Below are 16,355 nucleotides of genomic sequence, written 5' to 3' on the forward strand. Positions count from 1 at the left end.
GGAGTAGGATGGGAAAGCCCTGTGGTACAGGGGTATGGTGCCTGGAGTTTAGGGAAAGCAGCATGCTTTTGTGCATGTACTTATACTCTTCATGTTCCAGTTTGTATTGTGCTAATAGTCCTTCTTCCTAACAGAAGAATGCACGTTTATTTCGTAAGGAAGAAGGGTCTGTAGTTTTTTGTGAGGAATAGTAATGTAACTTCTGTAATCTAGTAATCTAATAATGTAAGGCCATGTAACTTCAAGTACATTACTAACCTGAAGAAAGGCTATATGAGGTTACTAAATGGAGTTTTGAAGAAGAAAACATTCCTTACAGTTGCTCAAAAGTAGTGCAGCTTAAGGTATTTTTTACCAGCCTATAAGGTACTAGATTTAAATTGGTGTGCAGTGAAACATTTAAATATACTATAACAAATGAAATATGGTCCAATAGGTTTTTTATGGTCTAGCCTGCCTTTTCTTTTCAATCACTAGCCTGGGGCAAACAAGTTGGCTTTAAAACATCTATTTTAGCTATGCTTTTATCACCTCTGTCTTTTAGGAAGTTTAATTTCTTTTTTCATTTCTTTTCTTTGATTAAAAAAAAAGAGTTGAGATCTTTGAACAAGTTATTTATCTCTTATGTTTAATCTATCTGTCAATGGACATACTGCTTTAGAAGTGGTTTATATTACTAATTAATTTAATTTCACATACTGTACTCCATGTTAACACTTCTTTCTATTATACACTATAATGTGATACAGGGCTTTCCCTCAGCAACCTTACCTTAAAGCTTTAATTGCTTTCCTCTAAGCCTCAGCTCGTGTTTGATTTATCTGATTTCTTTGTATAAAGATTCCCTGGTTTACAACGTGTACACAAGTCATTAAGATGGTGGTGATGTTTATCTAGTGAACTTACATACTGGTGGTAGTACACAACCCTTTATGAATTTATGACTGGCCAATAAGGAGAAGCATCAGAAGCTCTATTGTCTCTGTTGGGTCACTTTGTTAGTTTATGTTTAGAGTGACAACATAAGTGCTTCCACTGACTTACACAGTGAGTTGAAGGATTGATGCCTGCAGTCAAAATCTGTCATGAATTTCTAGCTTTATTTTTCTTTTTTGAGGGGAAAAGGTGAATAGATTGGAGAGGAGGAAAGGAGTAAGACAGATTGAGCATGTTTGAAGACAGTGTGGCCTTCATCTGAGATACACTGTTGTTTACATAGAGGAAAAGCTGAACCAAAATGCCAGATCCCCAAGCTATGTGAAGTTCAGAATCTGGATCCAAGTATTGCAGCTTGAAATCTCTCTGGCTCTCAAGAACCTAAATGTAGATACCACATATTAAAATGCATGAAAATGAATGATAGTAAATAATCAATGTAGAGTGGGAAATCTGGTCCTTTGATCTGTCAGGTTTCGTCACATAACACAAGCATAAGGACATATGGTATTTTAAAGTTGCATTTGAAAAGATGCCTACGCTGACTTTTATCCTTATTTACAAATAGTCAGCAATAAAGGCTGTAATCTTGCAGATACCACTATGGATGTGCAGAGTTGTTCTCAGAGTTCACTTTAGGATTGGGATATGATTAATTTGACTAGGAAATGATTAGAAAAAGCAAATATGTGTTTCAATGCGTTAGGTGATCCCAACATTACAGCTCTTAAGCAAAAAAAAAAAAAAAAAAAAAAAAAGGGTAGATGTATTTTTCTCTCCAGGTTTGTTTCACATCCAGAAAGCTGTATTGTTCCTGCAAAATCTCTTCCTTTGCTATTTCATTGTTACATTTACTTCCCACTCATTAAAGCTCCATCCTGCTTTCCTTACATATGGATCACATTTATTGGCTCCAGTGAAAACTAATTGCACATGAAACTAAAGGATTCAAATTAGGATTACGAATATATGACCACATGGAAAAGAAAGCATGAAATATTCTAATTCTTTTTAGATGCAAAGCAACTTATGAACAAAACCCATTGTGGCTGATTTTCACAAGCTTAAAGCATTGTGAAGGAAAAATTAAAATGGGCAAGGCTAATTAATTTGAAAAAATCCATTGTTAATATGATGTTTTCAGTTCTCCTGGATACTACTCTCATGACATTTGATGTCCTTCCAGAGACCCATTCCCACTGTAAACATCTTTTTTCTTCCCTCTAAGAATCTAAACTTTGTTTTAAAATGAAGTAAATTCCTAGACCTTGTAAGTATCAAGTTCAGAAGTTTGACTTGCATGTTTCTTAGCTGTTAAAGACAAATAAAAATCAGATGGGTTTCGTTTGTAAGAACTTTTCTAAAGCTTCTTGATTTTTAACTTTTTTTGATCTCTGATCTTGTATTTGTTTTGGACATGGGGAGGGGTAAGTGGAGAAGAGCTTGTATGACTTTTTGGTGTTTGGGATCAACAAGGGGTGAGTTGCTGCATGACCATTCTGAAGCCTCTTTAAAAATGGCTTCCTGTACACCAGAAGAAATAGCATCAACTGGTGAATGGTTTCATTATGAAACAGTAATCAGAAGATGTGACAAAAGATTCAAGCTCTCTCAGCTAGCTCTGGCAGAGCTTGTGTCTCTGTCAAGTAGCTGAAAAGTGCTCCTGTCATATTCTGAGGAGGGGAGCTGGGCTGCAGAGACCCTTGTCCCTCAGCCACATGATCCCACTGGCAATGTCTACTATTGCCGAGGGCTCCATTGACTTGAGCCAATCTCAGTACCATTTCCAGGTTGAACGTACAGGATTGGGCCCTTGGATGGTAGATGTAGGGCTCTGGAAGACCAGCTTTTACTGCTCATATGTTTGGCAGGCAGATTTGATAATCAGTGCTGTTCTAGAACCTTACACCATCTCAGTGAATATAAATTGGTGGTGTAAAGCAAATGGGCAACTGGCATGAAGCCAAACACGGATGGGAGCGAAGATGGTTTATTGTTGAGGGGGCAGCCCGGTGTTCCACAGCAGAGCTTTCTGTTCACAACAGCTCTGTGGAACTGCTGAGTTCGAGTGTGGCCTCTGAAGTGTATGAAATAATAACAGTTTTATTTCTCCTGACACAAGCACGGAAGCTGTTTGCTGCCACCTCAGAACTGTTACCCTGCAATGCAAAAGTACCAACAAGGCAGGCTGGATGCAATGTTATTATAAACAGTGCCGCAGTAAACTTCAGGAAAAGCCCATTATACGGTGATAGCCTGTTTGTCAGGAGAAAAGTTCACTAACGTATATGGAAGCAGAGCTCCTTATTCACTGATTTCTGAGTCTATTTTGTTGACTTTTACCTTTATTTACTATGCAGGTGCTTCTGAGAATAACCTTGAAAAACAAAAAACTACAGAAGGCCACATACTTTGCCAGTTTAAAGTGGCAGAGAAATGGTGTCAGTTCAATGTTATGGTCCAGTGTTTATAATTGCTTTTTAATATTTTGGATTTTGGAGGGATATGTTAGGAAGTGTGTTTTCTCTTTCGCTGCTGTTTTGTCACTGTAAATCACTCAATAAAAGGTGTATTAAAAAAATGCAATGAACAATGAAAGCAGGAAAAAATGAACATACATATGCAGTAGAAGTAAATTCCATTTTAAATCTAATTTGTGCTCATATAATAAATTATAGTGATATGAGATGAGACTTTCAATGAAGCCCCAGGGAGTTTGGCACCCATTTTGTATTTTGTTTTGATGGGATTAGCACCCCTAAACATAAAAACTTATTTGAAAATCAGTCATAATGTCCCTCCTTCCAAAGTGCCCTAATTCTTTCTGTTTATTTGTTTGATTGTTCCAGGAATTGTTTTATGCTTAACAGAAATACAGGTACTGTATTCTGTAGTAGAAATATCTTCATTCATTCATATATCTTCATTGCTTTCCTTAGGAATCTTAGAGTTTGACCACTATTCCTGTGCTTTTAAAAATCCAATTGCTATTTTAGATGTCTTGATGCAGAAATCTACTGTTATGTTCTGTAAGATCACCTCTGGACACTGTTGCAAACTCTGCATTTTTATTCTTCTATGCCTTTGGTCAGGCACTAGGTGTTTCTAGGCCTCTATTTCTCCACCCCAAAAATGGATAACTTCTTTTTTCCTATCCTTTTTCCAAGGAGTGGTGGTGTTTTACTTGATTGCATTTCCTAGCAATCATGAAGCATTCTGAGACCCATGTCTGAAAAGTATTCTAAATATGCAAAAATATTATTTTAAGATATTGTAATTCTTTACTCTTATTTATGGGCAAGCTGATTTACAAGCTAGCAGATTAATATAGTACAAGCCTTTTGTAGTGCTATGGAGCACTTAGCAACTTCCTTCTGAATTCCAGTACCATCTGAAAATCCAAAATTCTGTGAAGGAGATCTGCCAACTTTGCCACTATATACTAGCGAAAAAGCGGAAGTAACTCAGGTTTTTGTTTTGTTTTTTTTTTTTTTTAAATTAAAAAAAAGAGCCAACATTTTGATAAAGAAATCATTGTTTGTAAAAAGCAGGTATGTTATGCAAATCAAGTGATTTACTAAGAATCAATTCGTCCAATAACTAGATGAGCCAATTCCAACTGTATCTGGAAAGCCAAGAAAACAGCATATAGATTAAGTTTACTCAAAACTTTTGTTCCTGCATTATTTAAGAGATGCAAATTGCACCATTTTATATTGTTTATGAATAAAGGCCAAACTTCCTCCTTCACCCCCATCTACGATACAGACATTAGAAATTAGAACTACAGAATGCAGCAGATAACCATATTTGACTTGATAGCTTCTTCTATATCACAGAACAAGGTCGTGATAGCTTTCTGTGACTTCAGTTTGCGACAAGTGACCTCCTGTCTTGTCAACAGACTTAGTCACGAACATGCCTCTAATGAATCTGCAAACATGCAAAATATGAACCTTTCAAAGCCAAAATAGTAACTGGAAAAGGATGCCATCATTGCTACATGGAATTAATGGAAGGTAGCAAGTTAGGTTGTAAGAGTTCTGTCTTCAGTTTGCAGGAGAGGATATATTTATCTCATTCAGTTAAAACTAGCCTAGAAAATTAATTCATAAAACATCTAGTTAGATTTCAGATTCATAAAATTTTAATAAATGCATTTAAAATCACGTGTAAGGATGGATGAGCTGATTCACCTGCTTTTCACTGTGGAAATCCCACATCCACTTCAAAAATTGTCGTGGGCAGGAGCATACTATCAGTGTATGTGTTTACTATGGAGGTCCATATCTTGTACTCACCTTCAGAATTCTGTTCACCTGTGGGTGATATGTCTCCTTTGCAATAAGGAGGATCTCTTCTCAGTTTGTTTCTCCCTGCTTGATCTTAGGAAATTAACAATTATACAGTTGCCATCTAATCTGAAAATTACAGAATAATTCCTGTTTTGAACACTATGTCTGAATCTCAGTCTCCACTTGGGCAGGACACATGGTGTGAGAGACAGCTGCTAAAAACTGTGCAGCTATTACAGTGTGTCAGTTTATAAGCCGCGAAGTGTATGTACCAGCTCACAGATTGTTGGTAGGAGTGTGGTACTCTGTTATAAATATATTTTATTGATTTTAAGAAGATTTTATTAAAAGGCTACCCTGAAGAAGCAGGCAGTAAAAGATCAAGTAAATTACTTGGCTTTCATTTTAGGTCATCTAATCTCCTAAGGGTTTATGGGGACTCCACAGGCTCCCAGAACACTGACACATGTTAGTCTTGCTTTGTAATAGCAGATAGTTGTGCACTGGTTGTTCAGCAAGATGGTGGTAATCCGATGTATGTGAAAGAATCAACAGGCTTTGATAGATCAGACTTTAAACATATTTAATTGTAAATACAAATGCTAATGAACACCTTCACAATTTCTCAAAAGCAATTAAATACATTGTATGCATAACTATTACTGAAATCAGGTGAATTAACAGCCTAACTCTTGTTCTCTTGTGACATGCTTGCCTGCATCTTTGGATGCTGAAAAGTTTCTGTGGTGGCACTGAATACTTTCTTCTATTCAAATTAGAATCACAGTGTAATCTAGGTTGGAAAAATCTTCAAGATTATTACCAAGTCCAACCATCAACCTGACCCACTGAATCCCACCACTATACCATGTACCTTTGTGCCATGATCACACATCCCTTAAATAAAACTAAATGAAAAGCAGCTCAGGCACCTATCACACAGCAAAACAGTACGCCCTTTTGAGGGAAGCACGTTGGATCAAAGCCTTGTCATGTGGAAATATTATACATTCTCTTAACTTTTTCTACAAATGCTTGTAAAATGTTACAGATCTATGATGGTTGTTACTACCTACTATTTCCTAAGTATGTATATACGTACTTGTGTGTGTGTATGTGTTTTATGCTGCTTCTTTTTCAAGCCCTTGGAAATTGGGGTGTTGTGTTCGGTTCCACTCCCCAGCTCTACTTACAGCCTGCCACTTATCTCACAGGCCTCAGTCCCTCATGCCCCTCGCCTTCCCAGCACCCGCTCATCCTATTTGAGAGACCTTGCCCACTCCCCAGCCAGCCTGTAGTAAAAGACCTTCCCTGGTGTTAACTTCCCTGCACCAAGATGTCTTGCTAAATCCTATTCCAAAATGAACTGTCTTGCTGCACTAACATCCTCTTTACTCCCTACCTTAAAAGCAACTTGCAGAATTCCTTTTCTGCATACTTGTTTACCCTCTCACTCCATATACCTGAGCTGTTTTTCACAGGCTGATGAAACTTAAATGTGATCATACTTGTACCATACATTAGAGAGTCACATACATTAATAAATGCTTTCAAGTCAGACATTCTTGGAGACCTTAATTCCTGTTAGGCCTGTGTTCTGTTGTCCCTTGTCCAAGTCAATTTCAGTTCAGTGCCCTCCAAGCCCACTCCAAAGATTTAAACCTCATCACTTCTCTAATCCTAGCAAAAATGACCACTAGTTTGATAATTCAGTACTGGCTACTGATATAACCTGCTTACTTCCCATGACCTGTTAAAATCTGGCCAAATTCTATTCTCATCAAAGAGGCAAAGCACTAGCTCTTGCCTTTCTCAGGAATTTCAAAATCCTGTGCACAGGTTGTCACTGTAGACATAACCAGCTTGTGCAGGGCTTGAAATCAAGGAGAGGACTTTTTGGGAAGAAGATGACTATACATACTTTTCTCCTGCTCTCTCTGGGACAACAACAAAACACGATCCATTAGAAAGTGGATATCCTTTTAGAAATCAAGCAAAAGTTTTCCATTGCAGAATTTTCTTTTTGAAATGTTTGTAAATCTGTGTAAATTCACAACTCAGGGTTTGTCTTTGAGGTTTTGAGTTCAGCCTTAATGTGAGACTTAGCATAAGCCACAGCAGTTTCACCTAGCTGCCACATGAAAACAGCAATTGTAATGCTACACCTAGAAGTCTTACAAGCTTTGCCAGAATTTGAACTCATCAAATCTGGCCTTAACTGTGGGCACTTCAGGGTTTTGTTATTAACATGATGTCTCTTTACTACAGAAGTTATTGCAGATGTTGCTTTTGCTTTGCAAATTCAATATATATATATATTTAACCAGCTAAGTACGAATTAAATTATGTATATTAAACATTAAAGCATAACTCCTTATTTTGCGATGACTAGTTTTCTTTCCTTTTAGTAGGTCATGAATATTTTCTGGCAAGATATGTCACTAGCTTATAACTTCATTAAGCTGCAGACCATACCTTACCCTTTCACTAGATCCCTGAAAAGAACTTTTGTGCGTGCCAAACAGATATCCACTTGGTCTGTGGCTCTTGAAAGGTAAATTGCCAAGTTCCAGCAAGCAAATTAAGAGGTGCAATAAGAGCTGGCTGTTGCATTCTATCAAATCCTGCCACTGAATGTGCTGAAAAGCTTGCGCAGAGCCATGGCCTCACATATTTATGGTATGAATGGGAGACTCTTGGAGCTATGTATTGCCATAGTTCCCATTTCTTTTGTAATAAACCAGCTCAGCAGATGTAGCTTAGGTAAAAGGGAAATTCAAAGTCTCCTACTTAAAGAATACCAAAACAAAGTTCTCTCTGGTCCTCTGTCTATGAGCCAGACTTAGAGCCAAACCTTCCTTGAACTGATTGTTTTTTTTTCTCTACATAACCCAATGAAACTCAAAGGGTTCTCACATGGAAGGAAGTGCTGTGCAATAGTACTGAGAGTATTACTGCTAGGACATGACACAAAGTGTGTTTTAAAAAAAAAATATCTAACTTTTAGTTTCTAATATGACACAGATTAAATCATTATATTGGTTTGCCAAGTCATTTGTATCATTCTCCTGGATTAAATTTGAATGCTGAAGAAAGCAGTTCTGAGTAGCATAGATTCTATTTAATGATAGATGTATTGCAGTTTTGCACTATTGATACCTAATTCACATTAAATGCAGAATAGTTTTTAATCTCCATACTTGTGACTTGTGCCTATAGTCTTTAGACTTCAGAGTATTTAGTATAACATTTATGATCAAATTAGCCCTGTCTACTGTACCCGTATATTAAAATGAAAAATACAACATAAGACATTAAACTCTGTTGATTTTATTTAGCCTGGTGGGTACATAGTAGCCCTACATTAAATCAGAAGCAGAAGATGAGACTGAGATTTACAAAGCAGCAGAAGATGAAGAATTGTGAATTAAATTAGAAACCCCTAACAAAGACTGTTAAACTATGGTCCAGTAAGGTGAAGGCAAGGGATATAATGATAAATGGTTTTGTGCCTGTTGATACTTAGTCATGTATTAAATTAAGATGTTTCAGAAAAAAATAATTGCATATTTCTGCATCATTTTTGCACAATATACTAACAGCATCTGCTTTTTAAGAAAAAAAAAAAAGGTCTTGTATATTAATCACTAAAGCCTAATAAATTTACTGTCTGGTTCCCACTGAAGTCCGCAGAGATGTTCTGTTGCCTTTGTAGGGCAGTAGGTTGGCCCTCTAGCATACCTTTCATGCTTAACAGAGCATAAATCTTTTGTATTTCTAGCTTTATCTGATATTGTTGCTTAACTTGATTACATATGAAAGTAAGAAGAGTCTCCTCACTAGTCATCTTAACCATTGCCTGTTGTTACTTGTTTATGAGATATTTTTCTACTGGATAGTCTTTAATCTGAAATTATATCAAGCCTCTGTAATAAAACTGAAAGAGATAGTATCTATGGCATTTCCATTCCTCTGCTCTGGTGATAACATTATTTAACAACGCTAGCAAGTTAATTAAGAAAGACCTTGCTGTCATAAATTCATGTTGCTTTCCTCATCACATTAAGCTTTTCAATGTATTGCTGAGGTTCAGAAAACTGTTCCAGACATTCAACAGGGGATAATTCACTAAATAGTCCACAATACGTTATGTATTCTTTTACAAGATGGAGGATTATCTAACACTCTACCTCTTCTGAAGTTTTGCGTGTCTGATTAATCTTCAATCTTCCTTTTCTTTGAAATCATTGAGAACAAAAATCAGTTTCTTGGGCATTTAAGGGATCTAATCTTTTCATAGCCATGTTTGTTCTTGTCTACATATTATATAATCCTACTTCTGTGTATCCTTGAATCCTTGATTTATGTAGATCTTTATCCCAGCTAACAGAAGTCAGCTATTGAATGAAAGTACCAGCTCCTTGTTTATTATTCTTCACAGTGGACATATTTTTTTTCTCCCTATCAATGGTAAATCCTGTCTATGGAACAGAAAAAATGAAATTGAACTTTATCTTTATGACTTTGTGAACCTTGTATTCTTTCATGATGCATTTGAAAACTGTTTTCTGTAAAAATTTGGTTTATGGCAATCAAAAAGGAAGCAGCTTCGGCAGGCCAGATAGAGGTTCGAATTCAATTAAATCAGCCCTGTAGGAAGTGATTTCCTGGGTATATTGCAAGGCAGAGCACTGGGATTGTTTGGGAATAGATTTGTGAAAATCCTTATATGGTCCTGAACTTTTCAAACACAGAATCTGAGGTTCTTCAGTTTATCCAGTCATGAAAAAAATGTAGTCAGTGAGATGACTGAACTTTCACAGACAGCTGTAACTGTTCTGTGTGGATACCACCATTTAATATTTGATGCTAGTTCTATTCCTAAATGTGTCCATATGACTCACAAATTCCTACTCCAAACTGGAAAGGCTAAGTGAAAAGATATGACATGAAATTATCTTCTGCCTCAGCCAGAGCTGGCAGTCTAGATGGACCTGAAAAAGGTCTTGGGGATGTATATGCTCTAGATTGAAGAACTGTCAAATATTAGGAGCTGAAATTCATAGCAGTTGTGGGGTTTGGAGTATGTTAAATCAAAACAAGTAACTACATAGGGTTAAGAATGGTATATAGGGTTAAGAATTGGCTGATTAGGCCAATCTTTAGAATAAACCAATGTTTTTTATGAACTTGTCAGCAAGTAAAGTTTCAAATCTGGGAGAAAGGAAAAATCTAGGGCTTATCTAAAAGTTTAATTCTATTACTTCATTGAAAGGGGCCCAGATCTGCATCTTGATATTAATGAAAGGAACATCATTTTAAGTGCTACTGATTATTTTCTTGGCTTGCATTAAGTAAGTTATTCTCACCCCCTGTTTGCTCTAGCTCTCTCTTAAGGGATTAATGAAGCAGAACTTGTTGAGATAATTAATTCCGAATAAGAGGAAAACTATTTAGAATTATCACGTCTGTCTTATACTGTAATTTTGCTCATCGTTTTAGGACTGTCCCTGTAGATTTTTTACTTTAGCATTTATAGCCTGATGGGGCTTTTTTATTTGTTTGTTTTTTGGGGGGTTGTTTTTATTATTTTGCTATTGTTTTTGCTTTCATCACTATTGAGTTTTCTTCACCATGTTGATTGGTTTGTGGTTTGAAAGATTTTCTGTGTTGACTTCATTACAGATTTGGGTCTTCAACTGGTGTCTCAAATTTTTGTCTTTGTTGTGGTATAAGAATTTATTCCACAAATGCATTCTATGTTGCCTTTTGAGTCCTTTTCTACCATTGTAAAATATTGCATAATACTCTTCAATATTTAATGCAGATTTTATATTTCTCAAGATTAAAGCAATGTTTCTCTATGTTTACTAAAAAGTTATTTCTTAAATAACACTCCAAATCAAATTCTGAAGATAATAATGGCAAAACTCTCCCTGGCTTCGGTGGAAATAGAATTTCATATCCAACTATCTAGGAGATAACATACAATACCTAGGAGAAGAAAATCACAGTAATATTATGTTTGGTTTTATTACTAAGCATTGTGCTTTATGCCTGAAGACTGATCTGGAAACTATTTTTCAATATCACTGTTCCTCTCTCCAGTACTTCCTTGTTATCTAAGATGCATTTTTGAAATCTTTCATATCAATTCATCTTTTCCATAGCTACCAAATATACCTCTTTTCAATCTGTGGGCAAAATTTAAGTCTAACTTTGAGTGTCTCTCTCTTCTGCAATTCATTCTGTCATGCACAACTGCAACAGAACTGTTTCCAGTTACTTCAGCTAACTTCACAGTTCTCTTATTAGCTACCTTAATATTTTCCTATGGAGCACTCATTCTTACACTTTCTTTTTTAATTTATTTTTAATTAGTTACTTACTACAAAGTACATCATTAAATTTACTACCATCCACATCAGACATTCTTTCACTGTAAATTTTCTCCATAGACTTTTTTCTATGTTTATCTGTCAGATCATCTTATTATTATTTATTCTGCTTTCAGGGCACTCACTAACTAAAAATTCTAAATGGAAATATCGGACAGAAAGTGCCTGTTTATGCTAACTTATCAAATCCCTGAAATATATGATAGCTTTGCTGGAAATTGGGACAGTAGTATTATGTTAACATTTACACCAGAAACCTGCATTTGTTCCAGGAAATAGAGCAAAACTGAGTTTGAGGAGTGATAATGTTCATTGTCACTCTTCTTTTCCATGTGAATACTCACTATTTTCAAAACCATTGTACAGATCATTAATCATCATTTTAATTTTTTGAGGGAAATTTTTGTGAAAAACTATTTTGCAAAAGATTACAAAATGTTTTTCTTCTTGTAAGACTGGAGACTTTGGCTCTCTGTCATTGTTCTGTTTCATATGCAATGGAATTATTATTTTTTTTTTTTACCACAGTACTGCTTGATATTACTTGATTAATCATTCTTCTATCCTTCTTCCCTTCCTTAGAACATCTTTTTTTTTTTTTTTTCCTTTTCCTTTAAATGTGCTTCACAAGCTTTCATTCTGCAATCCACACAGCTGGTCATCTTTCTTTTTTGTTGTGTCTAAAAGCAGCCATATGTCATCAACAACCCTCTCATGTATATTGAACTTCCTTAGCACATCAGCTTGTCTCTTTGAATGTGTTACCTGATGTCTTTAAAATGGCAAAACATAGGAAAGTGGGTCCTCCTGATCCTTTTGTTTATCAGACCAGCAAGAGCTACGAATATTGTAGAGTTAGCATTTATGCCCTTTGGCCATATTTATTCTAGCTTTGCTTTTTATTTTTCTTTGTTTCAGCTCAACTAGCAGGATATGATTCAAATCAGCTCTATACAGTAAAGTAGCAAGTATGCCTATCCTTTATCAGTAGGGAAAAACCAGGGCCACTGAACACTGGAGTTTGGTGTTACAGCAGCCACAACTGCTGCAATTCTCCAGCTCTGTCCATCTAGGTGCTTTATTTGGTGCTCACCGTTTTTAGTATGGGTGGTCACAGCACAACAGTCTCTCCACTGCAAATGTTAGCATCAGTGCTTGAGTGCCATTACAGCATGTCTGGTAGGATATATGTGTAATAGCAGCAAAGGAGATCGACCAAAGAAGAAAGATCCACTGGAAATTTGAAAAGCTTTAGGTTCAGGTGGTGCTCATAATTTCTTCTAAAATAAGTTTAGAAACCTTGGTTTTGCAGTTCAGTATGTGAAAGTCTCTCTTCTTCACTGTTTGATGTGATTGTCTAGTTAAGAGATTGAAATGCTTTGGGTGTTATGAAATGAGTAATATCTCAGGCGGCTAGGACTGCAATTTAAATGGACTCCCTAACAACATGTAGAGAAATGTGATTTTTGTTACTGTTGAATTTTGAAACTACTGGAATGCAAGTAGTTTCTCTCCTTTCTAAATGAGTTGCGGTCATCAGAAAAGCATCCATTTTGGAGCTCCATCACGTCTGGAGCACAGTCTTATCATCTGGAGATAGAGAATTGGCTTTTTGCAGCACTGGTATTTGGCCATCCAGTAACACTGGAGAGTTCATGAGATACCCATGGTTACCTTGGTAATAAAGTGATGAGATATACTCAGTAGAAGGGTTTTTTTTTGGAGGTGGTGAGATTTTCAAAGCCCTTTCTTTTTTTTTAATGAGCATTAACTCATTTGTTACTGAGATTCATTTTTAAACAGGTAACTATGGAATGCTTTTAATAGGCTGAGAAAAGTTAGCAGATGTCAGTGTATACTTTAATCTTGCCATTTGTAACAACCTATGGCATTTTGTATTCATTATGCTTTTTAAGGGCAAATAATTTAGATTCTTTCACCTTCTGATGATAAACTCCCTTTTGTGTTCCTTCTTCTGAAGTCAGTTTTCTAAATAAGAAAATAAACAAATCTTGTGTGAAATGTTATCATCAGCCTGAGTAAAATTAACTGCTTACACGTACCCCCAAGCCTCAAATCAGATCCAACTATGTTGGATATGCATTGCACTTAAAGGCCACTGTTTACTATTGTTTCATTTATTGGAAACAAATTGGAAACAAATATTTATGCAGGGAAAAAAAAAAAAAGGTTTTATAATTACATGGAAGTACAGTTAAGTAGCTTAAAATATTACCTTTACATTTGCTATAGATTTGGCAGAGTTTTTGTCAAGAAATCATGCTCCTTTGGTGTTCAGAGCTCCTTGGCACCCTTCTCCAGTACATACCTGTGTACTTAAGGCTGTAATGACACTAATCTGCAGGAGGTTCAGAACGATTGAGAAACCATGTAAAGCTGTGACCTGTACCTTTAATTCATTTCAGCCACTTCCACGCTGATGAAGTGATCTATCATCATTGCTACCATATTATAGCATGTGTTCCTACAAGAAAGTTCAGACACTGCAGGGGTGACCAGACTAACATCGCCTGGCATCCAGCAGTGCGCAGACTAAACTGTAGTTTTAGATAGAGAATATGGAAACTGACAACAAATTATTACTTGCGGTCTTTTTCCAGTTTTCAAGTGCAAACACACCAAAGTCTATTTTAAATCTGAGCCAGTCAGACATTTAGTAATATAGATCAAAGAAGAAATGAAGGCCTCCCATGCTTATTATTTCAATATGATGTCTGTTCTAATAAAGTGTAAGAATGCCTCTGATAGACTAACTAGTAGGAATTTTCTGGTTCTGTAGTTTAGCCTTAAATATATACATATATTTGTAAATTAATCAGAAACATATTGTGGTGGTTTCAGTTCCTCAGAAAGCTGATTGTTTTCAATCCTTTCTTTAATCTTAGAAATATGGTGGCAGCCTGCCAGAACACTTTCAGATAAACAGTCCACTTCACATTTAAAAGCTGTAGAATCACCGATGTTGAAGGGAAAAAAAAAAACAAACAGAAAACACCAGTTCTTTCTCTCTTCCCCAAAATGTAGAACATTTTTAAAATAGGTTAGTAGTTATGCTATTGTCCTTCATTCTTAATTAGAAATAATAAAAGCCATCTGTGCAAGGTGAATTTTGATAAAATCTCGGATTTTAAGTGTTTGTTGATCTTGTGTGTACCAATTTTCAAATGTCTTAATAGCTCCAGGATGGCTATCACACTGAGTATACTCGCTGATTTCCATCCTGCTCTGTGCTGTTGAATGTGGTTTATGTGTGGTTATATTTCACCTGAAATTAAAAAAACACCATACTATTCCTCCCAGTGCAACAGCTATTGAATGGGATGGAACTGTTTCCATTTGGAAGAGTTTTTTCATAACACTGTCTCCTCCCTGGGAGGAGGCTGGGATGAAACACAGTTGAAGTGAGGAGTTGTTTTATGTGAATCACACTCTGGACAGCATTTCTGTTGCTGCTTTCAGTGACAGGTTTTTCTGCTGTCTCTTCTCAGCCAGGCTGAGGGGCCCATGCTCAAGATCCTCCTTGATGGAAATGCACTCCCCAGTCAAAAAAGAGAAGGCTCAGAAGTTACTGTACTGCAGCCTGGAAATGGAATACAGGGTTTCTTTTCTTTCAACCTGTGTTTTCAGTCAATTAAAATTTGTACTCAAGGCTTTTCAGTTTGAAGCCACCCTGTGTCTGTGATGAGCAATCCTTCTTGTTTGTGCAGTCATTCATTATCTCCATTACCAAGAGGAGAATAGAGGACAATTACATTGTTTGGACGAATCAGAGTGTTAGGAGGAGTATTTATCATGGTGGCAGAGTGCAGCACCTGACAGCAAACGATTGATGGCCAGGAATGAGTGCGAGTGGCCAAAGCAGCCTCATATGATGCAAATTACTGACTGTGGATTCCAATTTATCCTGTTCATTTTTCTTGCCTTTGCTGAAGACTATTAGTGGTTTTTGAAGCAGTGAAGGGGTCATTACTAATGTGGGCTCGAAGCAGGAGGGGGAAGGAGGGGAAAAGCCTTCTGTAATTACACAGCCTTCAAGAAAAGGCTGTGGGCCTAGCCAAAAAAGTGTCAACACTTAGCAATCAGCAAAATTTATTTTCATTTTATCCTTAACCCATATTAACTCAACATTATCATCTTTCTTTGTTAATATTTGCAGAATATTAAAAGCTTGACTTCTATATTAATACAGATCTGCTTAACCCTTTTTGCTATGATGTTGCTTTGCTAAATGTCAGTTTGTCAATGGCATTAAACAGTGCCTGCTTTTAAAAAAGTGTAGATAATGAAAAATTAAATATTCAACACTCTAAAAAAAGTAATTCCAGATGACTGATTATTTGTATCATTTACAGAATAGTAGGTAAGGGTTTAGAAACATATGAGAAAATATTTGTTGAAGCAGAGGTATGAGAGGTTTCTGTATTAAAATGTATCATCAACACAGAAGAAAATGATATTGATTTTGGGTGTTTGAATGTTGAGATCTGTAAGCAGCATCAAAAAACTCGAAAGTTTCATTTTGCTGTATAATGAATGATGTACATTTAAAACATATGCATATTTAATTTAATGCCTATTCAAACCTTACTTAGGCAGTTCTCTGGGGGTTATACGTGAATTAATGATCCTCCAAAGCCTCTCCTGCCTATCACAATTGAACATATTGATTATGCGCATAGGAGGTGTATAAGTTTTCCCCAAAAAT

The 16,355-nt window shown here is 36.2% G+C and overlaps 1 protein-coding gene across 7 annotated transcripts in view; it reads left to right on the forward strand.

Annotated features, from left to right (window-relative positions):
• Positions 1 to 16,355, forward strand: part of MEIS2 (Meis homeobox 2) — a 170,950-nt gene that overhangs the window by 92,276 nt on the left and 62,319 nt on the right. The gene's annotated exons all lie outside the window — the stretch shown is intronic.

This window comes from Tympanuchus pallidicinctus, unplaced genomic scaffold (assembly GCF_026119805.1).
Source record: "Tympanuchus pallidicinctus isolate F22 unplaced genomic scaffold, pur_lepc_1.0 scaffold3, whole genome shotgun sequence".
NCBI lineage: Eukaryota > Metazoa > Chordata > Aves > Galliformes > Phasianidae > Tympanuchus > Tympanuchus pallidicinctus.